The sequence below is a fragment of the Rhinolophus sinicus genome, linkage group LG05 (assembly GCF_036562045.2).
Source record: "Rhinolophus sinicus isolate RSC01 linkage group LG05, ASM3656204v1, whole genome shotgun sequence".
In the NCBI taxonomy this organism is placed as follows: Eukaryota; Metazoa; Chordata; class Mammalia; order Chiroptera; family Rhinolophidae; genus Rhinolophus; species Rhinolophus sinicus.
The window spans coordinates 121,078,689-121,105,968 of NC_133755.1; the positions used below are offsets into that span (position 1 = coordinate 121,078,689).

The window sequence follows — 27,280 nt, forward strand, 5'->3', positions numbered from 1 at the left end:
ATTGTCCATTTCTTCCAGATTGTCTAATTTGTTGTCATATAGTTACTCATAGTAATTTCTTAACATTTTTGTATTTCTTTGGTGTCTATTGACACTTTTCCTCTTTCATTTCTGATTTTATCAATTTCGGTCCTCTTTCTCTTTTTTTTTTTTTTTTTTTGATGAGTTTAGCTAAAGGTTTGTCAATTTTGTTTATCTTCTCTAAAAACCAGCTCTTGCATTCATTGATCTTTTGTATTGTGTGTGTGTTTGTTTGTTTTTTTGTTGTTTGTTTGTTTTTTGTCTCTATTTCATTTATTTCTGCTCTGATCTTTATTATCTCCTTCCTTGTACTCCCTTTGGGCTTATTTTGCTGTTCTTTTTCCAGATCCCTTAAGTGTGAAGATAAACTGTTAATTAGTGATTTTTCTTATTTCTTTAGGTAGGCCTGCATTGTTATGAATTTCACTCTTATGATTGCTTTCGCTGCATCCCATAGATTTTGGGTTGTCGTGTTTTCATTTCCGTTTGTCTTGAGATATCTTTTGATTTCTTCCTGGATCATTGCTGACCCATTCATGATTTAGTAACATGTTATTCAGCTTCCATGTATTTATGTGTCTTCCAGTTTTTTTCCTGTAGTTCATTTCTAATTTCATAGCACTGTGGTCAGAGAAGACAACTGGTATGATTTCAATTTTCTTAAATTTATCAAGACTTGTTTTGTGGCCTAACATGTGGTCTGTCTTCGAAAATGTTCCATGTGCACTTCAGAAGAACGTGTATTCTGCAGCTTTAGGGTAACATGCTCTGAAAATATCGATTAAATCCAACTGGTGCAATGTGTCACTCAAGGCTACTGTTTCCATATTGATTTTCTGTCTGGAAGACCTCTCCCTTGTTGTCAGAGGTGTGTTGAAGGGCCCTACTATGATAGTGTTACTGTTGATCTCTGTCTTTATGTCAGTTATTGTATTCTTTAGTTCTACCTGGTTGTTCATTATGATTTCTCTATCCTTCTTTATGTCGTCACTAAGCTCCTTAAACATTCTTATCATCAGTGTTCTGAACTCTGTCTCTGATATGTTGGTTACCTCTATTCCTTTTGTTCCAATTCTGGAGGTTTCTTCTGGTCTTTTATTTGGAACATGTTTCTTTGTTTCCCAATTCTGGCTGACTCTCTGTGTTTGCTTCGGTGTGTTAGGTAGATCCCATAGGGTTCTTGGTGTTTGCTGGATTATCTTATGCAGTATGTGTCCTTTATATTTGACTTGTACCACTTCCCTGTTCTCCTGTGCATGTGCTCCAAAGGTGACCCTTGTGTTGTGTATATTGTCCTCTTAAAGTTGAGCTGTAATTGCTTTTGGCTTGTCAATAGGTGGGATTGACTCCTAGGCTGACTAGCGGTGAGACTTGGCTCTGTCCACAGTGGATGATCTGCTGCGTGAGGGTTGACTGCTCAAATGAGGCTTCGCCCCTATGGGGCTCTTGTGCTTGTATAGAATTCACTCTGGGTGTGTCACTTGTAGGTCAAACCAGTAATACTCTGGTTTGGTCTGGAAATGGTGTCTGGGTGTGTTGAATCTTGTGCCTCTTAAGCTGGGCAATGGTAGGGCAATTTCAGAACAAAGAAAATCACCAAGCACAACAACAACAAAAAAAACAACAAGTACACTCACATGTAAAAACACTGATAACCCACACTCAACACAGGCAAAAATATCAAAAGTACAAAAACATAACAATACAAAACAAAAAAAGCAGCACTAGTCTTGGCTTAAGCCCACCAAGTAATGTCCAGATTGTCCTCTGCTGTACCAAAGAGTTCTCTGCATCTTGTTCAGGCAGAGCTGGCCACCTGGTGCCCAGAGTGACCCTGGCACTGCAGTTCTAGATGAGTGGGGTTATGGGTGTGGATGTTAGTTTTGTAAAGTCAGTGTAGTGTCTGCTCTTGCCTGCATATATGCACACTGGGAGTAACACAGCCAGCACAGTGCCCAGGTCTCTTGAGTCTTAGGGCACTTCTTCCATGTGTGTGAGTGTGTGTGTGTGTGTGTGTGTGTGTGTGTGTGGAGGGCACGAGGTTTCTGAGCTGTTGAAAGCCCAGAGTTGCCTCTGCCACCTGCTGTGATCCCTGGATGTGTCTCCGCAGTTGTAATTGTCCTGCCCTAGGCAGGCCAGAAAAGGTGGGGTCTGGGGATGGAGGAGTCATCTCTCTCTGAGCCCAGCAGTGTCACACTCTTCCCAGCCTCTTCTCTGGGTCATAGCAGCTGCAAACTGGGTCTTTCCAGATCCTGAGTGCTAGTATTCCTCTGTAATATGACACTACTCCTCAGTTCAGGGGCTAGTTTGAGTCTCTGGAAGGGCTGGTGTAAGATTGGGAAAGTGGGGAGGAGAGGCACGGTATGGTGTTTCTGTCCTTTGTCTGACCTAGGGCCCAGCTGGAGGTCTTAGCTGAGGTTACTGCCTCAAATGCTGGATATACTGCTCTCTTAGCAGGAGAGATCAGCTGTGGGACACAGGGAAAGAGCCCACCTCCTTGCTCTTGTGGTCTCTGCTCTGTCCTGGGACCCCCTGCATCTCCGCAGCTGTGGATGCAGGCAGCGTCTCCACTCTGCTCCCTTCCCTCTTCCCCTGCTCGCCCAGTTTGCCCAACTTCAAGTAATCCTTGCAGGAGTCTCTTAGCTGTTCTGTGTGATGAGCAGAGAGTCCTTTGATGGGTTACAGATGTTCAATTTGTGGTAAATTTTGGAGGAGAACTCAAGAATGTCACCTCGCTGCTGCCATTCCTATGACGTCACTCTGGTTGCTTATTTTGTCGATGGTTTCTTTTGCTGTGCAGAACCTTTTAAGTTTGATGTAATCCCATTCATTTATTTCAGCTTTTACTTCTCTTGCCTTTGGAGTCAAATTCATGAAATGCTCTTTGAACCCAAGTCTGGAAGTTTAGTATCTATGTTTACTTCTATGCAGTTTATTGTGTCAGGTCTTATGCTTAGGTCTTTGATCCATTTTGACTTAATTTTGGTACCTGGTGACAGTTAGCAGTCCAGTTTCATTCTTTTGCACGTGGCTATCCAATTCTCCCAGCACCATTTATTGAAGAGGCTGTCTTTTCTCTATTGTATTTTTTGCTTCTTTGTCGATCTACACCATAGTGGTGTTCAGTTGCCCTTATTTGCAATATGCTCTCCAGTGGTGGTCAGCTAACATTTAATGAAAAGCTCACACACCAGAGGCAGCTACTGCAAGTATCTTATCATTTTCAAACCTCCCATCAATAATATAGGTTTTGTCAATTGGTTTCACAGGTGTTAGAAATGTTATTGTGGTGATAAAAATCAGTGGTGTTAGGGATATGTTGGCTTGGCTAAAATTATTGTAAAGGAACTCTCTATCTTTATGTAAACATGATATAAGAGCATATTCAAAAATCTCAATCCTTAGCAATTGTGCCTTATGCTTGCCCCAGAATGATATTGGGCTAGAACAGGGGTGTCCAAACTTTTTTCAACATTTTTCACCAAGGGCCATATGCAGTAAAATACACAAACAGCCGGGCCACTCACTCGAGGTGAAGTACGTATTGCCTCACCTGGTTTATTTAAGTAAACTAAATATAGTTTTGGAATTTGCTGTGGGCCAATTAAAAATGGATTGCGGGCCGCAGTTGGCCCGCGGGCCGCAGTTTAGACACTCCTGGGCTAGAAAGAAGGTTATTGTTCAACTTTTAATGTTCCATTAATTCATTCTTGAAGGACCATGCTTCTTTGAAACTGATAGATTTGACAAATTGTGATCTTATGTTGACACAGAATTACGTTTTGAATCAATTTTCATTTCTTAATGGTAGATATGGTCCATCATGTCTCTTGAAATGAATTTTGATGCTTAAAATTTGTCCTCTTATGCTAAAGTTTGTTTCAAACAATAAAGATTTTCATCACATGAGGCATAATATCTTGTAGGAAGTAAATAACAGAGTGGTTCGTTAGTTAGTAATCACCTCTTTTCTTTAGATTTATATTCCTCTGTTTTTTTAAATCTCAGCTGACTTCAATTCATATACTTAGGAATCATTTCATGAAATGTAATATTTTTCCCAAAGAAAACTCTTTCATTAAGTCCTTTTCACTTATCACTATTCAAAAACAAATGTAATATAAACTAACATGAAATGACTGTTTCTACTTGACTGCTTTCTTTACACAGTTTTTTATGAAATGAAAAATTAGCTTGATAGCTTAATAGTTATTAATGATATTATAACTATAACTCTGTTATAGTTATAACAACAAAGACAATTGTTTTCTTCCATGCCTAGATGGGAAAATGATTCACTTAGGCATATAATTGTGCTCTCCTAATTGGAATCACTTGTGTCTAATTATTTAGAAATGAATGGAAATGTCAGGTTGATGGAATTCAATCCAGAGATATAGTTCCTATAGGCCTTATATTTACAGGGCTTATAAACCTTTTGAGGCCTGATAAAAACTGCTGGCACTCTCCAGAGAAAACATTGATTGCATATACACTCAAAATTTTGCATCCCAAATCAAGGAATTCACAGACCACCTGAAACTCATCCATATAATTCAGGGCAAAGATCCATAGAGTAGAAGAGTTTAGAAACACAAATTTTAAAGATACAGTACACCGATCCTTCATACCCAGAACTGTGTCAACACAAGTCATAATCCCTCAGGAACATAAATGTGCACACTTCCTTATTTCTTCCTCCTATTTATGTGTTTAATAGAGATTAATAGAAACTAACAGATACAAATGCCTTATAAGACTGTCTACTCCCACCTCTTTATTTCATAAGTGAGGAAAATGAGACCTGTGGGATAAGTAATTTCCCCAAGAAGGTACCTTACTTAATGGCAGAGCCTGATGTCAAGATTCACAAACAAGAGTTCATTGGCTGTGCTTTCTCCCCAGGAAAAGGCTGACCAGATTCTTAACAGCCTGAATCCTGTGATACCTGCTCTCCAATGTTAGTGCTTATGTGTTTGGAATCACAAAGTTGTAAGCATTAGAAACATTTAAGGTACTTATTTACTATTTCATATACTTCTTGGAAATGTCCTACCAGAAGGGTGCATATTTGGGGACTAAGGTTAGTGGCCTCAAATTTTAGCTGGCCAGTGTAGAAATTAGCACCTCAGTGAAAAGGCTGGACCCTCTGGCAATGCAGAGAGGTTGTCTGCTCTCTGGGTGAATGTAGCCTGCTGGTTCCAGACGCTGCTCTGGGTGGCCTTCAGAACATTGATGAAATTACTGTGATTCAGGCATGGAGCTTCAGACTCACAGGCTTGCAAGCTGAATCTGTCAACATTCCTACTGCAATGCTGTCTCTTAGGGGTTGCCACACATGAATCAAGTTCTCCGAGACCAAAACATAGAACCAGAAAGCCAATTTATTAAAGTATAATGAGAAATACACTGTCACAGGATCTGCCCAAAGGACAGATCTGCAAAAGAAGCCAAATGCTAATCAGATAGTTGTTTCTGAACTTTGAGTCCTTATAAATAAGGGGAGCAAGAGGAACACCAGGCAGGAGACTAAGGAGATTCAGATGATCTATCTCACAGTAGGGATGGTATTGCCTGTGGAAACCAGAATAGTTACATTGAACTCTCTCTCTAGGCGTCTTTGGGCTTTATTCTCAACTTTAGGCAAATTCCAAGTAAGTTGGGGTACTTCTCTTTGACCCTGTGCTTAAAACTCAGCACAAATGTAGATGCAGAACCTGCCACTAGAAAGTTCTGCCTGTGTACAGTCTCATTTGTGGAGGGAAGGACTCTCCCGAATCCAGCTCCTGGAGTATTAATTCCAGAGGTTCATGACAACCTTGTCCCCACCTCCACTCAGCCCAGGAGTGAGGAGTAGGTGGCCAGAACTGAATAACTGCAAATGAGATTCAGTTTGATTCCTAAATGCTAAGAAGGAATTAATTTAAAATTAATTTACAATTTTTCTTTCTTAAAATGCCATCATGCCTCGACTTTTATCTAGACTTTATTATATCTGCTTCATCATAAACTTATAGGATTATAGAGCCTTGGGACTCCATGACTGGTTGTTGAATCAATCAATCACGTCATCTTACACATGGTGAGACAGAGATCTAGCAATACTCAGTGACTTGTCCAAAGACACACAGCCATTAGGGAGCGAAGCAGGACTGAGATGAGGGCTCAGTTCTGTCCTTAAATGCAGGTAAGGACCTCAGGAGATCCCCAATCTTTAGATTGCCTCCCTCAAAATGTTCTAAGTCCCCTTTAGTGCCTGGGACTGACCAATAATGCTACCTGGCAAGGGTGTTCTATTTCTGGACTGGGAACCATGTGGATTCCACCATCCTGTCTCATCTCTGAGGCTCTCAGTCCTTCTACCCAGCCCAGAGGGTCAAGCAGATGTCCTCAGAGCTCTGGGACTTGAGCCTGCGGAGTGGTCCCAGGCCCATGTGGCTGGGCTGCAGTTCTAGAAGGAAGTTCTATAAGCAGATTGTTCTTACTGTCCATCATGGTTCTTCTTTTGCAGAATTTTGCAAGAATAGGCATCAAAATGGTCCTGGCATAATGATTTGTCTAACTCTCACCCACAGTAGACACAGAATGAGTTCAGAGTTCTGGTCCATTAATAGTCTACCGCTTACCCTGTGTGAGCATGGACCCATGTTTTGACTATCACTTGTTCATGCTCCAACCACAGTGCTACCTCCTGTCTGTGGTATCTGCAGTCATTCTTTACACTGTGCATCTGCTGCCATTGGCACTCAAGGCAGTTACCTGATCCCTCCCACAGCCATGGGTCAGACAGTTCTTGGGAGTGATTGCTGTTGTCTCCTTTGAGAGCTTTCAAAACTATTGCTGTGCAAAGCCTATATCACTTTCTAATGGATGTCCTTTTGTTGCCACCAATCAATATGGTGATGGCATGCTGAGACCAATATTTCTTGTGCAAATGAGATCGATCATTTCACTCACCCACAGGATCTTAACTTATTCTTCTCACTGGTAGTGCGTGGAGGGTAGCAGTGTAATCAACACTGAGATAGATCACATTTAGTGATTACAGCCGGAATTGCTCAAGAGAAGACAGAGTTGAAAGATGTATTCTATGTTTGCACAATAAAATTCCAAATGGAAAAATTTATCATGAACAGAAGCAAATATTGTTCACTTTTTCTTGAAGTGGAAAGACATGAAATTAGGAATGAAAGATTTGATAATAAAGAAAGTGAGATGTTTCTTAGACAGAACAGGAAAATATGGGACCTGGAAACTATAAAGAATATTTATGTGCACTAATTGACAGTGAAAAAAACTAAGTAACTCTATTCATTTATCTAAATCTTTATACATATATTACCAATGTCAGGATTTCCTTCTTTATCATAGTAGAATAATATTTCATTATATACTAGATACTACTTTTTAAAAATCCATTCATCCACCAGTGGACACTTAGATTATTTCCATGTCTTGGCTATTGTGATTAATGCTGCAGTGAACATGGGCTACAGATATCTCTTCAAGATAGTGATTTCATTTCCTTCAGGTATATACCCAGAAATGGGATTGCTGAGTCATGTGGTAGATGCATTTAAAAAATTTATTTTTGTGAAACCTCTGTACTGTTTCCTGTATTGGCTGTCCCAGTTTTCACTACCACCAATAGCACATAAGTGTTCCCTTTTCTCCACATTTTTGCCAACATGTGTTTTGGGTTTTTTTGGTGTTTTTCTTTTTTTTTTTTCTTTTTTTCCTTTTTCTTATAATAGCCATTCTATAACAGATGTGCAGTGACATCTCATTGTAGTTTTGGTTTCATTGTCCTGTTGATTAGTGATGTTGAGCATCTTTTCATGTACCAGTTAGCCATCTGTATGTCTTCTTTGGAAAAAATGCCCATTCAAGTCCTCTGTCTGTTTTTAAAATTCAGTTGGGTTTTGTTTTATTTATTTTTTGTCTGGTTTTGTTGTTGTTGCTTTTGTTTTGTTTTGTTTTTTGGCTATTGAGTTGTATGAGTTCTTTTTACATTTTTTATATTAACCTCTTATCAGATATACGGTTTGCAAATAATTTCTCTCATTCCATAGGTTGCCTCTTCATTTTGTTAAATATTTCTTTTACTATGCAGTGCTTCTAAGTTTGATGTAGTCCCACTCATTGAGTTTTGCTTTTTCTGCCTGTGCTTTTGGTGTCATATCCAAAAGAGCATTGCCAAAACCAAAACCAAGGATCCTTTTTTACTATGTTTTCTTCTAGAAGTTTTATAATTTTAGGTATTTAATCTATTTTAAGTTAATTTTTGTGAGTAGTGTAAAATAAGGATCCAGTTTCATTCTTTTGTATGTGAACATCCAATTTTCTTAGCAGCATTTATTGAAAACACTATTTTTTTTTAAATTTTATTGGAGAATATTGGGGAACAGTGTGTTTCTCCAGGGCCCATCAGCTCCAAGTCATTGTCCTTCAATTTAGTTGTGGACGGCACAGCTCAGCTCCAAATCCAGTCGGCGTTTTCAATTTCAATCTAGTTGCGGGGGGCGCAGCCCACCATCCCATGTGGGAATTGAACTGGCAACTTTATTGTTAAGAGCTTGCGCTCTAACCAACTGAGCCATTCGTCCGCCCCTGAAAACACTGTCTTTTCCTCATTGAGTATTCTTGGCTCCCTTATTAAATATCAGTTGACCACATATTCATGGATTTATTTACAGGCTCTTAATTCTTTTCCATTGACCTATTTGTCTGTTTTTATACCATTACCATACTGATTTGATTACTATAGCTTTGTAGTATAGTTTGAAATCAGGAAGTGTGATACCTCAGCTTTTTTCTTTCTCAAGATTGCTTCGGCTATTTGGGGTCTTTGTTGGCTCTGTTCAAGTTTTAGGATTGTTTTTTCTGTTTCTGTGAAAAATGACCTTGGAATTTTGATAGGGATTGCATTGAATCTGTAGATCACTTTGGGTAGTATGACTATTTTAACATTATTAATTCTTCCTATCCATGAACACAGAATATCTTTTCATTTATCTATGTCTTTAATTTTTTTTCATCAAAGCTTTATAGTTTTCAGTGTGCAGATCTTTCACTTCCTCAGTATTTTATTGTTTTCGATGCTATTTGTAAATTGTTTTGTTTTCTTTATTTTTCTGTCAGCTATTTTATTGTTAGTGTATAGAAACACAACTGACTTATGTAAGTTGATTTTGTGTCCTACAACTTAATTTAATTCATTTATTAGTTCTAGCAGTTTTCTTGATGGAGTCTCTAGAGTAGTCTATATGTAAGATCATGTTATCTGAACAGAGAAAAATATTCAGCTTTTCTCTATTGAGTATGATGTTAGCTATGGCTAATCATATATGGCCTTTATTGTGTTGAGGTGTGTTCCTTTTATACCCAAATTGTTGAAATATTTTATCGTAAAAGGAAGCTGAATTTTGTCAAATGCTTTTTATGCATCTGAGAGTATCATGTAATTTTCATTCTTCATTCTATTAATGTGATGTATCACATTTATTGATTTCCATATGTTGAACCATCTTTGTATCCCAGGTATAAATTCCACTTGCTCATGGTGTATGATCCTTTCAGTGTGCTTTTGAATTTGATTTGCTAGTATGTTGTTGAGAATTTTTGCATCTGTATTCATCAAGGATAGTACCTGTATCTGGGTTTGGTGTCAGGAAAATGCTGGCCTCATAAAATGAATTTGGAAGTGTTCCCTTCTCTTCTATTTTTTTGGAGGAGTTTGAGAGAATTGGCATTAATTCTTCTTTAAATATTTAGTAGAATTCACCAGTGAAGATATATGGTCCACTACTTTTCTTTGGTGGGAGGTTTTTTATTACTGCTTCAATCTCCTTAGTTTTTACTGTTCTGCTCAGATTTTCTATTTCTTTATAATTCAGTCTTTGTAGGTTATATGTTTCCAAGAATTTAGCTATTTCTTCTAGGTTATCCAATTTGTTTGTGTATAATCATTCACAGTAGTCTCTTACGATCCTTTGTATTTCTGTGGTGTCATTGTAATGTCTCCTCTTTAATTTACAATTTTATCTACCTAGTCCTCTCTCCTATTTTCTTAACTATCCTAACTAAAGGTTTATTAATTTTGTTTATCTTAAAAAAAAAAAACTCAGTTTCACTGATTTTTTTAAACATTTTTTCTAGGTTCTATTTCATTTATTTCTCCTCTGATCTTTGTTATATCTTTCCTTCTCATAACTTTGGGTTTAGTTCTTTTTTTTTTTTTTTTCTAATTCCTTGAGGTGTAAAGTTAGGTTGTTTATTTTATTTTGTTTTTTCTTAATGTAGACATCAATTGCTATTAACATTCCTCTTAACTGCTTTTGTTGCACACCATAAGTTTTGGTATGTTGTGTTTTCATTTTTGTTTGTTTCAAGATACTTTCTGATTTCCCTTTTGATTTCTTCTTTGATCCACTGGTTTTTTAGGAGTGTATTCTTTAATTTCTAGATATTTGTGAATTTTCCAGTTTTCCTCCTGTTTTTTTATTTCTAGTTTCATACCATATGGTTGGAAAAAATATTTGATATGATTTCAATCTTCTTAAATTTGTTAAGGCTTGCTTTATGGCCCTATGTATAATCTAGCCTGGAGAATATTTCATGTACACTTGGGAAGGATGTGTATATTCTGGTGCTTTTAGAATGTTTTGTGTATGCCTCTTAATTACATTTAGTCTATAGTGTTATTCACATCCACTGTTTTCTGTTAAATTTAATTTTGTCTTTGGATGATCTATCCAATGTTAAAAGTAGGTTACTGATATCTCCTACTATTATTGCATTGCTGTCTATTTCTCCTTTTAGTTCTGCTAATATTTGCTTGAAATATTTAGATGCGTCTATGTTGCATGCATATATATTTACTTCAAAAATATAAATGTTTTGCATTATGGTAGGATAGATGTGCCTCTTGCCAGATTCCTGGAAGGGATCTTACCTGATCATTGTTAACAAACAAATGAGAGAGTGATAAAATCACAAATGCACAGCTAACTACAGTTCTGAATGTACACAGCTAGCCACATTTAAAATGATTCAGGGAGAGCAGGAACTGACTTTATGTGTAAGTCCCTTTTTCCCCCCCCCACAAAACAATGAAAAAACAAGGTCAGCATTTTTTAAGCCCTTGGCCACATAGCAAAAACTGTATATCGTTATCCATTTATTTGAAAAGCAAAGTCACTATGATGGTATAAAAGTGATAACTGGTGCCTTTTAACTTTTTGATGATGAACACTGGAGAATTATCTCCACTCTCTCTTTCAACAAATGGGGTTAGCAGGACTGGCCTTGGATCATGGCTGAGATGAGCTGAACCTGAGCCTCAGTGCTATTTCACATTTCAAGCCAAGACTGAGGTCTGTACATCTGGCTTTGAAGGTATGAATAGGTGTGTCTTCTGCCAGGTGCTTGGACAAAAACAAGTTTGAAAGAAATGAGAGATGTGAGAAAGTCAAGCAGGTTCTGGCACAAGTTCCTGAAGGAGAAAAAGGATCAGAAACTGGAGAGACTGAATCAGGCTGGGCAAAAGATATATGTTATATCATAGGAAGATAAGGCAAGACAATGAAGCCAGTTCAGAAAGAAAAAAGGACGTAAAAGAGGACAAATAGAAATGTAACCCTTGGTTCACTTGGAGAATGGAATGAGGGAACATTTCCTGAGCTCTGAGTAATTTAAAAGAAAAAAAAAATGACCTCATTGAGGAAAACTAATTTTTCTCCTTGAAGAAAAGTAAAATGCAGTTTTCCATTCTTTGTCAGTTTGTGATAAATAAGAAATTTGCCTAACCTTTTCTTTCTTACAACCATTATTTATGTTATGGTTGATCATTGTTTTTAATCAAATCCTCTTCTATGTAAATATTCACATGCAGCTTGCTTCTTGAGACTATTATGATAAGTCGAAAAATGGTCTTGGGTCTTAATACTAATTGTGAACATAATTGAACTTATTTCTCACCTGCAGTCATCCCCTCTCTTGCAATTAACACGTCTCAGCCTAGATTCTCCTCCAGACACCAGCCAAGAGTAAAGCTACCCTGCCACTGAATGAGTTTTCATAGCTGCTCTTTTGATCATTAAAAACCTAAATTTAAAGGATAGGACAGTAATTGAATTTTTTTCTTTTTCTTTTCTTTTCTTTCTTTTTTTAATTACAGAGTGATGACAAAGGCACATTTATGAAAATCATGTTTGAAAAAATTCTAGGTACTGTTTTTTTTATTTTCTACTGTATGCCAGGAGTAAAGATCGCTACAGAGACCAGCATTAGAAGTGGTTTCTGACATTTCCTTCGCTCTTTGCATTGTCAATTGGGATTGAGTGTCTAAAGGTGTCTTTCAATAAATGAGGAGTTGGTTGTGCAGTTATGTTTCACTTTTCCCTGGAGGTTACTTAGCATCTGGTGGGCCCTTCCAATGGTGTTGGCAAGGCTCATGCCTCTCAGAGTGACTGAAAGTGTACAACCTATTACTCAGTGACTGCCAGCAAACAAATCTTGTATTCCATTCTGCTTTTATTGCCAAATGAATGTGCTGCTCTATTATCTAACAGTGTTCATCAGCTGCTGGTTCTATTCTTTTCTGTGGTGATTACTTGAACTTTCCAGTTCCCGTACTGTCCTGCCATTTTCACAGTGTGGGGGAGGACAGAGACATTGCAGAAGAATCTCAAACATTATTTCCTCTGAAGCCTCATTAAACTAAAGCAGTCATAGCTTCCCAAACTGCAACATCTTGGCAAACCAGCCTCTCATCCAAATCTTTCCTCCCCAGTAAATTTTGGAGCATTGTCTAATGCTTTTGTTCTCTTTATTTCCCAATTCAGGTCTTTGGACAAAGGTATAGTTCATTTCACACAAATAATTAGTTCCCCAATAGTGGTGTGAAAATCAGGTATTTTTTTAAACTAAAATGTATGTTAAATTCCCTAGGGACAATAATGGCACAAAATAAACCCATTACAATTATTTGATAAGTCAACTCCTTGGTGACCATCCTTAACTTATGTATGTGGAAAACAATAAGTTCATATGTCATACATCCTTAACAATGAAGTGCACTTGTGGGAGATACTCCCGTTAAAATGTGACATTTCAGGGCATTGATTTCAATACTGACCAACCTGAGTAACTACTGACTTCCATTGTTTAGAAATCCTTTCTAATTTTTCATTTTGTTTTTTGTTTGTTTTTCAAGTAAAAGATCAATAAACCTCAGGCTTCGGCTCTTTTCCCAGAGACAACTTGGACAGGCAGTGTGTTGATATGAGGGAACACAATAGAAGACTGTTATCCATCCTGATTGGTCAGTGCCTTATTCTATAGGTTACTAAAGTGTTTCCTATCCTCTTTTTTTCCCTTTAAATTAAAGTTTATTGGGGCGACAACTGTTAGTAAAGTTACACAGATTTCAGGTGTACAATTCTGTAATACATTATCTATATCTTGCATTGTGTGTTTACCACGCAGAGTCAGTTCTCTTTCCAACACCATATGTTAGACCCCATTTACCCTCTTCTAGAGCGCCACTACCCCCACCCCCTTGCCCTCTGGTAACCCCTAAACTATTGTCTATGTCTATGAGTTTTTGTTCTTTCAGTTTGTCTTCTTCTTTTGCTGCCTTAAGTTTATATACTACATGTCAGTGAAATCATATGGTTCTCTACTTTTTCTATCTGACTTATTTTGCATAGCATTATAATCTCAAAATCCATCCATGTTGTCACAAATGGTCCTATTTCATCTTTTCTTACCGCCGAATAGTATTCCATTGTGTATATATACCACAACTTTTTTTTTAATTAAAGTTTATTGGGTTGACAACTGTTAGTAAAGTTACATAGATTTCAGGTATACAATTCTGTATTACATCATCTATAAATTACATTGTGTGTTCACCACCCAGAGTCAGTTCTCCTTCTACCACCATATATTTGATCCCCTTTACCCTCATCTACCACCCCCCGCCCCCTTTACCCTCTGGTAACCACTAAACTATTGTTTGTGTCTATGAGTTTTTGTATTTCATTTGTTTGTCTTGTTCTTTCGTTGTTTTTGGTTTATATGCCACACATCAGTGAAATCATATGGTTCTACTTTTTCTGTCTGACTTATTTCGCTTCGCATTATAATCTCAAGATCCATCCATGTTGTCACAAATGGTCCCATTTCATCTTTTTATACCGCCGAATAGTATTCCATTGTGTATATATACCACAACTTCTTTATCCACTCATATATCGAAGGACATTTTGGTTGTTTCCATGGCTTCACCACCATAAATAAAGCTGCAGTGAACATTGGAGCACACTTGTCTTTATGAATAAATGTTTTCAGATTTTTTGGGTAGATACCCAGGAGAGGGATAGCTGGGTCACATGGTAATTCTATTCATAATTTTTTGAGGAACCTCCACACTGCCTTCCATAACGGCTGCACCAGTCTGCATTCCCACCAACAGTGTATGAGGGTCCCTTTTTCTCCACAGCCTCTCCAACACTTGCTATTATTTGTCTTGTTGATGATAGCCATTCTGACTGGGGTGAGGTGATATCTCATTGTGGTTTTGATTTGCATTTCTCTGATGATTAGTGATGTTGAGCATTTTTTCATATGTCTATTTGCCATTTGTATGTCCTTTTTGGAGAAATGTCTCTTCAGGTCCTCTGCCCATTTTTCAATTAGATTGTTTTTTGTGTTGAGTTGTGTGAGTTCCTTGTATATTTTGGATATTAGCCCCTTATCGGAAGTACTGTTAGCAAAAATCTTCTCCCATTCAGTTGGTTGCCTCTTTATTTTGTCGATGATTTCTTTTGCTGTGCAGAAGCTTTTAAGTTTGATATAGTCCCATTCATTTAATTTAGCTTTTACTTCCCTTGCCTTTGGAGTCAAATTCATAAAATGCTCTTTGAAACCCAAGGTCCATAAGTTTAGTACACATGTTTTTTTCTATGCAGTTTATTGTTTCAGGTTTTATGCTTAAGTCTTTGATCCATTTTGAATTAATTTTTGTACATGGTGACAGATAGCAGTCCAGTTTCATTCTTTTGCACGTGGCTTTCCAATTCTCCCAGCACCATTTATTGAAGAGGCTGTCTTTATTGTATGTTTTTTGCTTCTTTGTCAAAAATTGTCTGTCCATATTTATGTCGGTTTATTTCTGGATTCTCAATTCTATTCCATTGGTCTGTGTGTCTGTTTTTCTGCAAATACCATGCTGTTTTAATTATTGTTTTCCTGTAGTACAAGCTAAAGTCAGGGAGTGTGATACCTCCAGCATTATTGTTTTTTCTTAGGATTGATTGGCTATTCAGGGTCTTTTTTGGTTCCATACAAATCTGATGTTTTGTTCTACTTCTTGAAAAATGCCATTGGGATTTTGATGGGGATTGCACTAAATCTATATATTGCTTTGGGTAATACAACCATTTTAACTATGTCGATTCTTCCAATCCATGAGCATGGAATGTCTTTCCATTTCTTTGTGTCTTCTTCAATTTCTTTTAAAAATGTCTTATAGGTTTCAGCATATATGTCTTTCACATCCTTGGTTAATTTTATTCCTAGATATTTTATTCTTTTTGTTGCAATTGCAAAAGTAATTGTTTTTTTGTTTCTTTTTCTGAGATTTCATGTTAGTATATAGGAATGCAATGGACTTTTGTACGTTGATTTTGTAGCCGGCAACTTTACTGTATTCGTTGATTGTTTCTAATAGCTTTTTGGTGGAGTCTTTCGGGTTTTCTATATATAGCATCATGTCATCTCAAAGAGTGACAATTTAACTTCTTCATTCCCCGTTTGGATGCCTTTTATTTCTTTTTTTTTTTTTTTTGCCTGATTGCTATAGCAAGGACTGCCAACACTATGTTGAAAAGCAGAGGAGATAGGGGACAGCCCTGTCATTTTCCTCAGCATAGAGCAAGGGGCTTCAGTTTTTCACCACTAATTATGATATTAGCTGAGGGTTTGTTATATATGGCCTTTATTATGTTATGGTGTTTTCTTTCTATACCTATTTTATTAAGTGTTTTAATCATAAATGGATGTTGTATCATGTCAAATGCTTTTTCTGCATCAATTGATATAATCATATGATTTTTGTCCTTTATTTTGTTTATGTGATGTATCACATAGATGGATTTGCAGATGTTGAACCATCCTTGTGCCCCAGGGATGAGCCCCACTTGGTCGTGATGAATAATCTTTTTAATGCATTGTTGCATTTGATTTGCTAGAATTTTGTTTAGGATTTTTGCATCTTTATTCATCAGACATATTGGTCTGTAGTTTTCTTTTTTACTGTTATCTTTACCAGGTTTTGGTATCAGGGTAATGTTGGCCTCATAAAATGAGTTAGGGAGTACTGTCTCTTCTTCAGTTTTTTGGAAGAGTTTGAGTAGGACAGGTATTAGATCCTCTTTGAAGGATTGATAGAATTCACTAGTGAAGCCATCTGGTCCCGGACTTTTGCTTTTGGAAAGGTTTTGGGAGACTTATTCAATTTCCTTACTGGTGATCCGTGTATTTAGATTTTCCAATTTTCATGATTCCGCCTAGGAAGGCTATATGTTCTAAGAACTTGTCCATTTCTTCTAGATTATTGAATTTGGTGGCATATAGTCCTTCATAGTATTTTTGGAAGATCTTTTGTATTTGTGTGGCATCTGTGATAACTTCCACTCTTTCATTTCTGATTTTATTTATTAGTGTCTTTTCTCTCTTTATCAGTGATTCTAGCCAAGGGTTTGTCAATTTTATTAATCTTTTCAAAGAATCAGCTCTATGTCACATTAATTTGTTCTATTGCCTTTTTGTTCTCTATTTCATTTAGTTCTGCTCTGATTTTTATTATTTCTTTTCTTCTGCTGACCTTGGGTTTCATTTGTTCTTTTTTCTAGTTCTTTAATGTGTAATGTGAGGTTATTTATTGGGGATTTTTCTTGTTTCTTGAAATAAGCTTGTAGTGATATAAATGTCCCTCTTAAAATTGCTTGTGCTGCATCCCCAAAATTTTGGTAGGATGTATTTTCATTCTCATTTGTTTATGTATCTTTTGATCTCTCCTCTTATTTCTTCTTTGACCCAGTCGTTCTTTAAAAGTATGGTGTTTAATCTCCATGTATTTGTGGTTTTCCCTGCCTTCTTTTTGCAGTTGATATCTAATTTCAAAGCCTTGTGATCAGAGAATATGCTTGGTGTGATTTCAGTCTTCTTAAATTTGCTGAGGCTAGTTTTATGTCCCAATATATGGCCTATCCTTGAGAATGTTCCATGTACACTAGAAAAAAATGTATAGTCTGATGTTTTAGGATGAAGTGGTCTATAAATGTCAATTATGTCCATTTCATCTAATGTGTCATTTAGGGCTGCTATCTATTTATTTTCTGTTTGGATGATCTATTCATAGCTGTCAATGCTATATTTAGGTCCCCTACGATATTGTTTTGGTCAATTTCTCCCTTTAGTTCTGTTAGTAGTTGCTTGGTATATTTTGGTGATCCCTGATCAGGGGCATAAATATTGATGACTGTTATATCGTCTTGTTTTATAGTCCCCTATATCATTATGAAATGTCCATCTTTGTCTCTTGTTTCATCTGATATCACATGGCTACACCTGATATTCTCTGGATACCATTTGCTTGGAGTGTCAATTTCCACCCTTTCACTTTGCGTCTATGTTTGTCCTTGTAGCTGAGATGTGTCTCTTGGAGGCAGCATATGGTTTCGATTTCATTTTTTGATCCAATCTGCTACTCTGTGCCTTTTTATTGGTGAGTTCAGTCCATTTACATTTAGGTTGTTTATTGATATGTGAGGATTTCCTATCATTCTATCTTTAGTTTTCTGGTAAGGCTGTGTCTCTGTTGTTTCTTTGCCTTTTTGTTGTTGTCTATTATTTCTGTGTGGTGGTGTTCTCTGATTTTTCCCTCTGTTTCTTCTGTTATTATGCTGTATATTTCAGTTCTGGATTTTTTTTGAGAGGTTACCGTTAAATTTATGTAAAAGAAAGTTTGATATTTAGAGTATTTTATTTTCTTCAGCACGCTTACTTTCTCCATTCCTGTGTTCCAGCTCAGGCCTTTATTCTCCCCCTTTTATGTTTTGGTTGCCACAAATTGTCCCTATTGATGCTGGTTGAATAGCCTCCTTCAGTATTTCTTGTAGTGCGGGTCATATGTTAGAAAATTCCCTCAGCTTCTGTATGTCTGGAAAACTCTTTTTTAATTTATTTTTTAAATTTCTTGGGGTGACAATTGTTAGTAAAATTACATAGATTTCAGGTGTACAATTCTGTATTACATCATCTATAAATCCCATTGTGTGTTCACCACCCAGAGTCAGTTCTCCTTCCATCACCATATATTTGATCCCCCTTACCCTCATCTCCCATCCCCCACCCTCCTTACCCTTTGGTAACCACTAAACTATTGATTCCTCCTTCATATCTAAAGGATATTTTTGCTGGATATATTATTCTTGACTCATAATTTCTCTCTGTCAATAGTTTGAATATTTGGTTCCACTCCCTACTGGCTTGTAGAGTTTCTGCTGAAAAATCCGATGGTATTCTAATGGATTTTCCACTGTAGGTTACTGTCTTCTTTTCTCTGGCTGCCTTGAGGATTCTTTCTTTGTCATTGATTTTTGACAGCTTCAATACAATGTGCCTTGGAGAAGGCCTGTTGGGGTTGAGGTAATTAGGTGTTCTATTTGCTTCTTGGATTCGAGGATCCAGTTCTTTCCACAGGTTTGGGATGTTCTCATTGACTATTTGTTTGAATATACTCTCTGTTCCCTTTTCTTCTTTCTTCTCATTCTGGTATGCCCTTTAGTCTTTTATTGCTCTTTCTGGTGGAGTCAGAAAGTTCTTGTAGAGTTCTTTCATTTAAGTTTCAAGTCTTTCTTTTTTCATCCATATCATTTCCAGATTTCTATCCTTGATGTCACTGATTCTTTCCTCCATCTGGTCAACTCTACTACCTAAGCTGGCTATTTCAGTCTTCATTTTTTTTATTGAGTTCTTACTTCTAGAAATTCTATTTGGTTCTTTTTCAAAATTTCAATCTCTTTGGTGAAATGTTAATTTTGTTCTTGATTGTGTTTCTGAGTTCATTAAACTGCCTGTCTGTGTTTCCTTACATCTCATTGATTATTTTCAGAACTGCAATCTTGAATTCTCTGTCATTTAAGTCAATATTTCCATATCTTTAAGTTCATTTTCTGGAGACTTTTCATTTTCTTTCTCAGGTGTCTTGTTGCCTTGGTTATTCATGGCAATTAATTATTTATTTCTCTTCCTCGATATCTACAGGAGTAGGTCTGCAACAGGTTGATAGAAAGAGAGGTCTTTCTTTTGTTTTCTAGTAGGTGTTGGTAGAATGTTTTAGTTTCTCTGACTACAGCCTTTTATTCTCTCTCACACTGTACTTTTTTGTTTTCTCTGCACTGTCCCGGCTTCTCACACAATGGAGGGATTCCCTTAAATGCGGGCTTTTCTCTATGAACAGTGCGCCTTGGTTATACGGTACCACCTCTGTGGGCATGCAGAAAGCTTTTGAAATTCCAAAGCTCTCCCTACACCAGATTCAGAGCCCGTGTGTTTCAGCAGCTCTGTTTACTCCTGCAGGGATCTGCCCAGATAGGTAAGGACACTGGTAGGGTGGGTGGGGAGAGGTGGCCCACAGCAATGTTGGTGACCACCACCACAGCCAGTCCTGCTTCCAGGGCTCCCTCCCCTTTGCCGGCACTAGTTGTGCTGTGAGTCTGTGTCTGTGAACCACAGTTCTCAGCACTGTAAATTTTCTGTTCTTTTGATCTGGTACTGCTAATGTTCCAGTTCTAGCACTGGGCAGGTGGGGGCAAGGCGAGCTTTGGGAGGGTAGGGAGTGGGCAGCTAGTCTCATTGCCTAAGGCTTCCTTTCTCTGCTTGGCAGTGAGGGCTTAAACCACCATTTTCAGCCTTCTTCCCTCAGTCTTTGCTTTAAGGTCTCTGCTGTGAGCGTTGGGTTCCGCCGTGTTATATGCTGTCCCCTCAGCCCTGTGGGCCATAAGCAGAGCCCTAGCAGTCCGAGTTCCTTCCCTTTCCCACAGCTGCAGTAGTTTCAGGATGCAGTGAGCTCAGAGCACTGAGCTAGGTCTGCGTCCTGCGCCTGCACAGCCCTGTCTCCACACTTCTCCTTTCCCTCCTCCCCTACTCACGCAATTTGCCCACCTTTAGGTGATTTCAGTAGTGAGCCTCTGAGTCTTGCCTGTCTGCTGCACAGGAAGTCCTTTGTGGAGTTATAGTTTTTCAATTTGTTGTAAATTCCAGGGAAGATTTCAAGAGGCTCACCTCACGCTGCCATTTTTATGTCGTCCCTATCATCTTTCACAGCCATGTGTTTTTTTTCTTTCAATAAGAAATATAAGGCATGAGTGTCTTGAATCAATCATCTAATAAACTATTGTCCAAGATACACTAGTCACTTGAAATTTTCCTTTAATATGTATGTGTTACCAATAGTTCGCCCATACACTTTTTCGGGCATACACTTTCTTCTTACCACCACATAATAACACAGTTATTATCTATATTAATATTGAGATCATTAAATTATATTTTAAAATATAGATTTTCCTCAGAATAATACTCATTAAAAAGAGATGATGTAATATGAGATACACATGAATTCTAAACATCTTAAGATCATAAAATTATTTAAGTTTTTTTCTTGGAAATGCATTTTGTCATTCCTTATTTTTTCAGAGGGAGATAGCATTCATAGTAAAAACGATGTCTATTTTTAGCACTATTATTACGATGCCAATTATTTTTTTTTAAGGATGGTTCTCTGATCAAATAAAAGAAGGATATTTTCCATCTATAGTCTATCTTTTGAAGATTCACTGGGCCCCAAAGAGGCTATGATTTTACAACAAATTAATGGATTTAACATAACTGAGTAATTTCTAAATTATATATTCATGGGATATTTTATCTGAGGTATGCCTAATAACAAAGCTTTGGGAAATACAGAACAAATATTTGCTTTCTACTTTGAGGTCATTTGTTAACTCGGTCAACAATTAAAATGCAGCACATAAACCATTGAAGATTTGACAAAATATTCTGAGATTTGCAACATTATTAAATAACAGAATTCCAACACAGAGGAAGCCCTTTTGTTTGTTAGATGTTATAGACCCACTGCATGAGATGGAAGATGATGCTGGCATTTTAATGATTCTGATAGGATATTTATTATGTAAGGATCAGAAACACACAAAGTCTGCTCTATTCCACTTCCAACAAGTAACATGAATGAGCCACTGCAGACTGTGATTCTCCTGGTAACACTGCCCATACAGAATAGCAAAGATAAAAATGAATGGAATTTGCAATGATATGGATGGACCTAGAGAACAGTATGCTAAGTGACTTAAGTCAGTCGGAGAAAGACATACTATATGATCTCACTTATATGTGGAATCTAAAGATCTGCATAAATGAGCAAAATAAACAAAAATAGTCTCAGAGATATAGAGGAAAACTGATGGTTGCTAGAAGAGAGGGGGAGTGGGGATGAGGGAGGAGGGGAAGGAATTAGGCAGCATAAATTGGTAACTACAATATTGCCATGGGAATATGAAAGACAGTTTGGGGAATATAATCAATAATGTAAAGATTTTGTAGGGTCAGATGGGTACATGGCTTATTAGGGAGACTACTTCATGGACGGTGTAGATGCTTAACCACTGCACTATACACCTGAAGCTGAAGTTGAGTAATATTGTATGTCTACTATAATTTAATATTCATAGTCATGGGATATGGAGTATAGCATAGGGAACAGAGTCAAAGGAAGTGTAACAGATATAGACAATGTTAGGGGGCAATAGATTGGGGGAAGGAGGTTATCACTTTCTGGGGGGTGAAATGTCTAACTATTACATTGTTTTGTACACCTGAAAATAATAAATAAATAAAATAAAATGAATAGAGACAAAATCGTCTTTCTTTGAAATTAAGTGCAGTGTGGCATGCTAAAAGTAGCGCCACGTCCTTAAATTGGTATTTTCTTAATGGTCCTTCAATGCACATCCACTGACACATTTTCCCACCTTTCCAAACCCTTGCAGTGAAATTAAGAAACAAATTCCACCTTCAATAGATGAATGGATAAAGAAGTTGTGGTATATATACACAATGGAATACTTACTATTCGGCGGTAAGAAAAGATGCTATAGGAACATTTGTGACAACATGGATGGATCTTGAGAGTGTAATGCTGAGCGAAATAAGTCAGACAGAAAAAGCAGAGAACTATGTGATTTCACTGATATGTGGTGTATAAACCAAAAACAACAAAAGAACAAGACAAACAAATGTGAAACAGAAACTCATAGACACAGACAATAGTATAGTGGTTACCAGAGGGTAAGGGGGGTGGGAGGTGGGAGATGAGGGTAAGGGGGATCAAATATATGGTGATGGAAGGAGAACTGACTCTGGGTGGTGAACACACAATGGGATTTATAGATGATGTAATACAGAATTGTACACCTGAAATCTATGTAATTTTACTAACAATTGTCACCCCAAGAAATTAAAAAAAAAAGAATAAAAAATTTGATCAAACATATAAAAAAAAAAGAAACAAATTCCACATATGATGGTAAACTGAGGGCTGCAATTAATGTATTCAGCATATCCCATAATTTTTTTCCATTAACAGAGTCGAAAACCAAGGAAAGATCAATAAAAACAAGTCTCTGTTCTGGAAAGTTACTCCATAAAGTGATGGTAAGTAAAAACAATGGTAAATTGTAGGACAGACCTTACCTTCCTGTTCTGCATGGAGATGGTTGTCTTGAAAGGCTCAAGTTTATGACACCTTAGGAGGAAGGAAATTGAGATGAAGAGACCCTATAACGTGGTAAGTCTGGACTTCTGAAATATCTGGCAAAACCTTGAGTTTTGCCAAGTGAAACATGAATAACTGAACTTTGCCTAATTACCTTTTGCCTGTTATTTCCATATTCTGGCATTATATTTATTAGATTTATTCTGTTATTTGGAACACTGATTAGATCTAACTTAATTCCCTTATGCTGATTTAGCTACACTGTTTTTGTGCTATCCTCGGAAAAGATGGACAGATACTAACTTTTTATACTCTGTATTTTTGTCTGAGACAATGCTCCCAATTCAACAAATAGTTGTTGTGCACCCCCTATGTGACTCACATTGCTCTAGAAACTTTGGGTATATCCATTAATGAAACAAAGATCGCCGATTTGTCATTCTTATGTTCTAGTGAGGAAAACAGACAATAAAAAATAAATTTAGGTGAAGGCTAAGGAGAAAAAGAGTAGAGTAAGAGAAGGGTGATTGGGAGTGTGAGGATGACACTTAAAATAGGTAAAAAAATTAGCCAAGCATGTATCTGGGAAAAGGAATATTATAAGCAGAGAAAATAACTGGAGCATGGCCCTAAGGTAGGACAGGTCAGGTATATTGGCAGAAAGCAAAGAAAGTCTGGGGCAGAGAGACTGGAGTGGGTGAAGGAGAGGAGGTCAGAGGGAGTGCTGGGGGCAGGTGAGACCATGAAAGAACTGTGAGCCATGGAGAGGTCTTTAGCTCTTATTTGAGTGAGATGGGGAGCTAATGCAGGGTTTTGAACAGGGGGTGCTCTGATACGGTGTATGCATTTAAAAGATTGTAAATGGGACTGTTTCCTTAATGTCTCTTTCTGATAGTTTGTTATTGGTGTATACAAATCAACTGATTTCTGAGTATTGATTTTGTATCCTGCTACTTTACTGAATTCACTTGTCAGTTCTAATAGTTTTTTGGTGGAATCTTTGGGACTCTCTGTGTATAGTCATGTCATCTGCAAATAATGACAATTGTACTTCCTCCTTTCCAATTTGGATGCCTTTTGTTTCTTTTTCTTTTCTGATTGCAGTGGCTAGAACTTCCAGTACTATGTTGACTAAAAGTGGAGAAAGTGGGGGGGCAGAAAGGTTATGCTGTCTGCAGTAAAGAGAGTAGACTATAGGGAGCTAAGGGAGACAAGCAGGAAGACCCATTAGAAGGCAAGTGCCATCATCCAGGCAAGATATTATGAGAGGTTACATGTCAGTAATAATATGGAGGGGATAAGGGTATGAGAGATAAAAGGACTCAAGGATGACTCCAAGTCTAGTGGCCTGAGGAACTGGAAGGATGAAGCTGTCATCAACGGAGAACGGAGACGGGAAAATCATGGGTGGAACAGGTTTGTGGGGAAAATATTAGGAGTTCAGTTTTGAACACATAAAGCTTGACAAGTCTTTTAGACGTCTAAGTGGACATATAAGTAGGAAGTTAGGTATGTGTGTCTAGAGTTTGGGAAACAGGAGGCTAGAGATTCCTTTTCTTTTTTGACCTAATTCTCTACTCAACACAAATAGAACATTCACCCAGGAAATTAGCACTGCTCCACTATGGACACTGCAAGAAGACGGCTTTTGTTGGAATCCTTGAAAACAGCTCTCTGATTATGGATCTTAACTAAAAACATATTCCAAAACATAATTTGACTTGGATTTGGTTTGATTTCTCACCTTGACATTCTGAACAGTGAGCAAAATTTCTCTAGAATAGTTTTCTGCCCATAAAAACCACTTATTCATTAATTCATGATATAAACATTTATTTATCTCCTACAACCTGTGAGGTCCCTACTTCTCCTCATAATCTATTATCTTGTTTGAACAGCAAATCTAGCCAAAGGTGCAGGGGGGAAATGAGTTTGAAAGAAACTCCTTGTAGAATAAAAGTTGGAAGGACAGCCTGGCAATTCCTTGATTTTGAGAAGAATTGCACTGAGGGCATCCTGATGTGAGAGCAACATTGCAGAGAACATAACAGCAGCAAACAAAAGCATCATCTGGAGACAGGTGAGTTTCTGCTGCCACAGAGAATTGTTGAAACAATATTTTATATGTCACAAATGCGTTTTATGCCTTGTGGTTCTTTGAAAACTGAAAATTGTTCTCACATATTCAGGGTTAAAAAAAAAATTGGAGAAAGCAGAAGGTAAAATAAAGAAACTAACCCCCCAAAATTATATCCCAGCATTTTAAAATTTTCTTTTCACTATAAGTTCCATGAGACAAAATATTAGAAAGTTGGGGGATCCTTATGGGTGGAATGCAGTAGAGAGACACTATAAGAAGTCCATTAGAAGTAGAAATTCAATTCAAACGTGTTTAATGTCACTCATGTGCAAAGAATGGTTGGAAATATGAAGAGTAATGAGAAACAGTCCTTCTCTCCTGTATTTATTGCTTAATAGGAGAGAGAACTTCCCTATACACATAAAAGACACTAATACCAGGCAGACTGTGCTAAATAGGGAAAGAAGAGATTAATTATCAGAGTGATATGATTATGCTTCTCAGAGAAGTAAAGATGTCTGCTAGGTTTTTAATAAAATGCTAATAATAAAGACCAGAAATTAGGATGCAGAGGAATTTCTATGCAGAGAGAACTTGAGCATTGATCAGGAGGCAGGAATCAAGGACATGTATGGGACAGTTAATGGTCCAGTGTTACCACAGCATTAAAAAGGTAGGGGATGGGGCCAGGCCAGTGGCGGCCAGCGGCCAGCGTGAGCATCTGGCACAGCTAGACTGAGAAACAACAGCTTGAACTGGAGTGGGGTGAGACGGAAGAAGGGGGGAAAAAAGAGTAGGGCTAAGTTAAATGTACACACGTATGAATAATGTAACTGAAAACAGCTAAGCATGATGCTTGACATAGTAAGGACTCAATAAGTTAATCAAATGTTAGCTTGCATTTGAATACAATTTAGAAAGTGTGATAATGATTGAGATAAAAATGGTTTGGGAAAAGTGAAAATTAGTAATTAAGGATGGACACAGCTTGTGCAGATTCTTCAGGTTGCATGCAATTAGAAATAGATTTACAACTTTTGCAATTATTTTTGATAGTTTTGAGGTACAACTAATGTATGAAAAATTGCACGTATTTAAAGTGTACAATTTGATAAGTTTTGACATGTATACACCCATGAAATGAATCCACAATCAAGATAATAGACATATCCATCATCCCCCCAAATTTTCTCATGTCCCTTAGTAATTCCTCCCTCCTATTCCCCAGGCAACCAATGATTTGTTTTCCGCCAAGTAAAAATTAGTTTGCATTTCCTAGAATTCTACGAAAATGGAATCCTAAACTTCATTCTAAACTTCATTCTCTTTTTTTTTTTTCTAGATCTTTTCATTCAACACGAATACTTTGAGAGTCAACCATGTTAAAATATGCACCAGTAGTTCCTTTCTTTCTATTGCTGAATAGTATTTCTTTGTGTGGCTATACCACAGCTTGGATCTAGTCACCTGTTAATGAACATTTTGGCTGTTTCCAGTTGGGGGCTGTTACAAATAAAGCTGCTATGAGCATTCAGGTACAAATCTTTTCTCTTGCACAAGATACAAATACATGTACAAGATATGTCTCTTTGGTAAATATCTAGGCTTGGATTGGCTGGATCACAGGATAGGCAAACATTTAACCTTTTAAGAAACTGCCAAATTCTTTCTCAAAGCAGTTGTATCATTTTACATTCCCAGCAGCAGAGCATGAGAGTTTGTTCCTCCACACTCTTCCCAACACTTGGTATTAAGTCTTTTTAGAAATTTATTCTCTCACCACAAAGAACCACACACAAATAGCCCTTCTTCACTGATGGGATAAGTTCTATAGACAATGTTTTCAGTGAATTTAAGAAATAGCAAAATATCCATATTATTCAGAAAAATAGATAAATGCCAGGGCAAAGTAAAAAAATAGTTCAGGGGGTTGACTTTTAGAAAGTAGGGTGAAAGGTGGGAAGAAAAGGAATAGAATACTACTGATATTTATTACATTTTGATGACTATTGACTTTTTAAAAGATACCATGGATTATTTTAACAGAAAATTACAATATTTTTAAATGAATAAACCAATCTCAGAGTTCTTTTCACAAGAGCACATATGTTAGCTATGTTTAATTAAAATATACTATCACATGAAATCCTTATTAGTTACTTGGTATTTTCAAAATACACTGTGAATTAATCATCATACTTAATGTATTTTGTAGCCCTTAAATCATAAGAAGTATTGTAGTAGATAACCTGGAGAAGATAAAGTGTTCAAGAATTTCTGTTTATTATGAACAGAGTTCACACTAAAAAATA

At 37.1% G+C, this 27,280-nt stretch overlaps 1 long non-coding RNA gene across 2 annotated transcripts in view; it reads left to right on the forward strand.

Annotated features, from left to right (window-relative positions):
- Positions 1-26,748, forward strand: part of LOC109453504 (uncharacterized) — a 69,113-nt gene extending 42,365 nt beyond the window's left edge. The window contains exons 2-4 of one of the 2 annotated variants that reach the window (XR_012496934.1): positions 22,760-24,648; positions 24,787-24,968; positions 26,311-26,748. This is a non-coding gene — a long non-coding RNA (uncharacterized LOC109453504). Of the gene's footprint in view, positions 1-22,759; positions 24,969-26,310 lie in introns of both variants that reach the window. The other variant, XR_012496933.1, reaches the window with a different exon arrangement.
- Positions 26,749-27,280: the final 532 nt, after the last annotated feature.